A 6,407-nucleotide genomic window follows, 5' to 3' on the forward strand; every position below is an offset into this window, starting at 1 on the left:
ACCAACAATGAAGTAAGATTCCCTTCTGTCCACATACCCTCCAGCATCTGTTGTTATTAGAGTTCTTGATTTTTGCCATTCTAACTGGCATGAGGTGGTATCTCAATGTTGTTTTGATTTGCATTTCTTTTATGGCTAGGGATGTTGAGCATTTCCTTATGTGTCTATTGGCCATCCTTCTTTCTTCTTCAGAGAAGTTTCTCTTTAAGTCATTAGCCCGCTTATTTATTGGGCAGTTGTTTCTTTGAGGATTTGTTGTTGGGGGATTTAATTTTTTGAGTTCCAAGTATATTTTAGATATGAGACCCTTGTCTCATATCTGTGGGCTTTCTATTGATCTTGCTAGCTATGTCCTTTGCCATGCAGAAGCCCTGCAACTTCATGCAATCCCATTTGTCCAAACTTTCTTTGATTTGTTGTGTTTCTGGGTCTCTATTCAGAAAATTTTGGCCTGCGCCAAGGAGACCTAGGGTTTCTCCTATTCCACCCTGTAATGTTTTCAGAGTGTCTGCTTTGACTACGAGTTCTTTGATCCATTTGGAGTTGATTCTGGTGCAGGGCGATATATAAGGATCTAGCTTTAGTTTTCTACAAATAGTTAACCAATTTTGCCAGCACCATTTACTGAAGACCCTGTCTTTCTTCCATTCTATTTTTTTAGCTCCCTTATCAAAGATTAGATGGCTATAGGTCTGTAGGTTCATTTCTGGGTTTTCCATTCTATTCCCTTGGTCCTGAGGTCTGTTTTTGTGCCAATACCAAGCTGTTTTGATTACTATGGCTTTATAGTTGAGTTTGAAATTTGGTATTGATATTCCTCTAGCAGTGTTCTTTCCGTTGAGGAGCGTTTTTTTTATTCGGGGTCTTTTATTGTTCCATATGAATTTTTGGATTGCCTCTTCTATTTCCTTGAAGAATGAGGTTGGAATTTTGATAGGTATCGCATTAAATTTGTAGATAGCCTTGGGAAGTATTATGGCCAGCGATTTCTGCGCTGAAAAGTGTATGCCAATAAATCCCACCCTCATAGATCCTGTTAGAAATAAACCTTGGACTGTGAATGTGGCTAAGTGGTAGAGTGCTTACCAAGCAAGCATGAAGCCCTGGGTTGGATTCTTCAGTACCACATAAACAGAAAAAACCAAAAGTGGCACTGTGGCTTAAGTGATAGAATGTAGCCTTGAGCAAAAGCAACTCAGGAACATGCCCAGACCCTGAGTTCAAGCCACAACACTGGCAAAAAAATGTGAGCTTGGTGAGACATACACTTCTGGAACTCAGAGGATGGCCGAGGTTATAGGTAAGAGGTCGAGGGCAGGTGGTGATGGCTCACACATGTAATATTAGCCCTCAGGAAGTTGAGGTCTGAAGATTATAACTGCAAGCAAGTGCAGGCAGGAGTCTATATGATACTCTTTTCTCCAATTAAGCACCAAAAAAACCAGAGCTGTGGTTCAAGTAGTAGAATGCTAGCCTTGAGCATAACAACTTAGGGATAGCATCTAGGCCATGAATTCAAACCCCAGGACTGTCATACACACACACACATACACACACACACACACACACACACACACACACACACACACACACACACACACACTGGAAATTCTACTTACCTATCAAAAAGAATATTGTACCATTTGTATCTCTCATTTCTAATGTCATCTGCCTTGTATCTCATTACCATTGTATTTTCCCTGTACTGCACTAACTGACACACGCAAACTGATGTAAATGATTTTCAGGGTTATGGGCTAACCATAGATTCCTGAGTATGAGTTCTCTGCTCATTCTCTTTGTCTATTCATGCCTTTGAGTAGTGATTGTACAGATTCATTTGTACCATTTGCTACAAAGAAAAGAGATGAGCCATACATATATATGTATGTATATATATATATGATTATATACATACACACATTTATACATACATGGATATATGCACACATATGGATATATATTGAATACCTGAGTACGTTTTATGTTTTCAAGAATTATGGAGCTAACAAAAATCACATGTATTTTCCTTCCTGTTCAATTTTTTTCAAAACATAAAGAACTTTGTCTCTTTTGAATATTAATTTTTAAGAGAATATCACCATCTCTGATTTGTCAGTTGCCTTGAAATTAGATGTTCAAATGGACAAAAATATTTAGGCTTTTTTAGGTGGAAGAAAGGAATATTACTAGGGTTCTATTCAGGGGTTCTCTGCTTGCTAGACAAGACTTTGTCTGTATAGCACCAAGCAGCTCAAATACTTTGCCATACTTCTAGTCCATTTTATTTACTTTAGTTCTTGAACTTTTTGCCCTGGTCTGATCTTAGATTGACTGAGACTTGCTACCTATGCCTCATAACATAATTAACTAGGATTACAGATGTGAACCACTAGGGCCAGCTCGTTTGTTGAGATGTTTGTCTTGGCAGTTATTTATCTGTCCTGGCCTCAGACCATGACGCTTGTCATTTCTGCTTCCCAATCAGCTGGGATTACAGATGTGGGCTACTATACTTGGTGTACATAAAACCTTCTGTTTTGTGGTTTTGTGTGTGTGTGTGTCGGTAGTGGGGTTTGAACTCTGGGCTTGGTCGCTGTCCCTGCGCTCTATAGATCAAGGGAGCCACCTACCGCTTGAGCCACAGCACCAGTATCGGTTTTCTAGTGGTTTTATTGGAGATAAGAATCTCACGGACTTTCCATCTCAGGCTGGCTTTGTACCTTGATCCTCAGATCTCAGCCTCCTGAGTAGCTAGGATTTCAGACGTGAGCCACCAGTGCCTGACACACCTGTTTTTCAACAGAGGTTTTTATTGCAAAAATACTGTATAGAGGGGTTAAAGAGTACAAGTTAAAGAGTACATTTTCTATCAAGCATTGTTACCTCCTCTTTTATTTTTCCCTAACCCTCCCCTCCCACCTCCACAACTCCACTCCCCTCTCCTCCCTTCCCCTCTTCCCCGCCTATATTGTAAAGATCCTTTTGCAACATTGTGTCTTGTGCATCTCATTGTTACAATGGGTCAGCCTGTATCCGTATTTAATTATTTTGTTTTTTCCCTTCCCCTCCCCAAGCTAGAGAAGGGTGTATACAGGATGCAGTGAACCGACATTAAATACAGTGAAAACAGGGGTTATACCATAGGGGAGGAACATAAAAAGAAAAAAAAACACATGGTAGATTATAAACCCTATCTTGGGGTTCATTTCGCTTAACATCATCTTATCTGGTCGTATGTACATAGCTTTTGAACTTTTATGCTTCTCTGAGACATATAATAGTTATTTCAAATAAGGGAAACCATAGGACCTATGTTTCTTTGGGTTTGGCTTACTTCACTTGATATAATTTTTTCAAAGACTCCACTTAGAGTTCCCCTATGATCCAGCAATCCCTTTTTTGGCATTTGCCCAAATGTTCACAAACAAGACCATATTAAGCTACCAGCACAACTATGTTTATTGCAGCGTTATTTAACGTAGCTAAGATATGGAACCAACCCAGATGCCCCTCAGAAGATGAATGGATCAAGAAAATGTGATACACACACACATACACACACACACACACACACACACACACACACACACACACACACACACACAAAATGGAATTCTATGCCTCCATCAGAGAGAATGATATCGCCCCATTTGCTAGGAAATGGAAAGACGCAGAAACAATTGTATTAAGTGAAATAAGCCAGGCTCATATAACCATAGGTCCCACGATTAATCTTACTTGCAGTAACTAGTACATGGTACCATATAACCATATAAGAAGATGTTATGTGAAATGAACCCCAAGATACGGGTTATCTCTATATAGTCCCCCAAATAAAGTTGGAAGGGGAGCTGTCGTTCAAATACAGAGCATCACCCTTGAGGGAAAAAGCCTAAGTGAAAAGGTAAGGTCATGAGTTTAAACCATAATATCAGCAATCAAAAAAGTTGATTTCTTTTCCTTGAGGTTTTTATTAAATTGCTCAGAAAATAATCAACGTTATATTTATGTTTAGCATTACTATTAAAATCATGATATATTTATTTATGTTATTCTTTATTTTCTTTTTTTTCTTTGTTGTTTTTTATTAAGTTTTTTTAATTGTGAAAATACTGTACAGAGGGGTCTTTATTTTCTTAAATTTTACTTACACATTAATATCCAGTAATGATAAGAGATGATTACTGTTTCACACGTTTTTATGTCAGTTGAATATATGGATGAGAGGTGCATACAAGAGTTTGGACTGAAAATAGATAATTGCAAGCTCTTCCCATAAAGAATGGATAGTTGAAGGAGCTGCGGGCATGTATAAGATAAACCAAAGAAACCAGCAAGGAAAGATAAGGTATGATTCTGGAAACCACACAATTTTGGAAGAAAAAAAACAGGGAAAATATGTGGCGTTTGGTAAGAACTTTGTAACCCACCTACATATTTGATTCCTTATTTCTAGCGGAAGGCATTTCAGTTAACTTTATTTTACAAAGTTAAACATGATTGACCTTTAATGCTAACTGGCCTCTGTCTCAGGTAAGCAATTATTCTACCCAGGTGCCAGGGTCTCATGCTTATCATCCTAGTTACTCAGAGAGCTGAGACCTCTAGATAGTAGTATAAATCCCATCTGGAGAGGAAAATTGGTGAGACTTTTCTGTTCAATTAACCATAAGAAAATTTGAAGTGGCACTGTGGCTCAAAGTGGGAACACTAATGTTGAGTAATAAATCTCAGAGACAAAACCCAGGCCCTGAGTTCAAGCTCTCTGAAATTATTCTTAAAATACTTGTTCTCAGTAATTCTTTAATTTGTCTAGAAGACTGCCTAAACTTAGAGATTTTTTTATTTCATGTTGTCAGAATTTAATTTTAAGATGTTCAGAGAAAAATTATGTATATTAAGAACTGGTTTGTATTGCTTTGTATTACGTATTGCTTCTACACCTACAGATCAGCTGGAAAGTAGATGGCCAAACCACTCCTACCCCCACCAAAGTTGTAAAGTTCATGTTTCGACATAATGATTTGTACATCTCATTGATGCAATGGGTCCACCTGTATTCCTAGTTAAACGATTTGTTTTTGCCCTTCCCCTCCACAAATTATACCAACATCAAATGCAGTGAAAGCAGGGGTTATACCGTGGGGGAGGGACATACAAAGCAATATAGAAATCATCTTATAAATATGTTAGAAACAACTGCATGAAAGAAAAAAAATTGAATACTTATCTTGGGGTTCATTAACCTAGCATCAACTTCATCTGACCTTTTCTGCTTGACTCAGACATATACTAGATATTGCAAATAAGGGAAGCCATGGGACCTATGTTTCTTTGGGTCTGGCTTACTTCACTTAATATAATTTTTTCCATGTCTTTCCATTTCCCAAAAAAATGGGGCAATGTCATTCTTTCTGATGGAAGCATAGAATTCCATTGTGTATATATACCACATTTTCTTGATCCATTCATCTACTGAGAGGTATCTGGGTTGGTTCCATGTCATAACTATGGTAAATAATTCTGCAATAAACATAGGTGTGCTGGTAGCTTTAGTATGGTTTTGTTTGTTATCATGTGGGTAAATGCCCAAAAGTGGGATTATTGGGTCATAAGGGAGCGCTATGTGGAGTCTTTTGAGGAACCTCGATACTGCTTTCCACAGTGGTTGAAAAAGTTTACACTCCCACCAACAATGTAGTAAAGTTCCCTTCTGGGCACATCCCCTCCAGCACCTGTTGTTATTAGAGTTCTTGATTATAGCCATTCTAACTGGGGTGAGGTGGTACCTCAATGTTGTTTTTATTTGCAATTCTTTTATGGCTAGAGAGGTTGAGCATTTCTTCTTGTGTTTATTGGCCATCCTTCTTTCCTCTACAGAGAAGTTTCTCTTTAAGTCTTTAGCCCACTTATTAATTGGGCATTTGTTTCTTTGAGGATTTGTTGTTGGGAGATTTAATTTTTTGTGTTCCAAGTATATTTTAGATATGAGAGCATTGTGCATTGTATGGCTAGTACAGATCTTCTCCCAATCTTTGGACTTTCTAGTGATCTTGCTAGCTATGTCCTTTGCCATGCAGAAGCTCTGCAATTTCATGCAATCCCATTTGTCCCATTTATCTTTGTTTGTTTGTTTTTTTTTTTTTTTTGTATTTTTGGGTCTCTATTAAGAAATTTCAGCCTGTGCCAAGGAGAACTAGGGTTTCTCCTATTCCGTCCCGTAATGTTTTCAGAGTAAGACTTGAAACTTTTAGAGTTTCAAATATTACAGGAAGATCTTGGATTCATGTTGAATGGATGTGAGTAGATTAAGCCCTTGCAAAATTCGTGTGTGTGGGGGGCGGGTTATGTTTATTATTGAAATTAAGGATTAGGAACTTGGTTCCTTTTTCTGAGATATACAT

Source organism: Dipodomys spectabilis, unplaced genomic scaffold, assembly GCF_019054845.1.
Source record: "Dipodomys spectabilis isolate Male_0828 unplaced genomic scaffold, ASM1905484v1 ptg000619l, whole genome shotgun sequence".
NCBI classification, from domain to species: Eukaryota; Metazoa; Chordata; class Mammalia; order Rodentia; family Heteromyidae; genus Dipodomys; species Dipodomys spectabilis.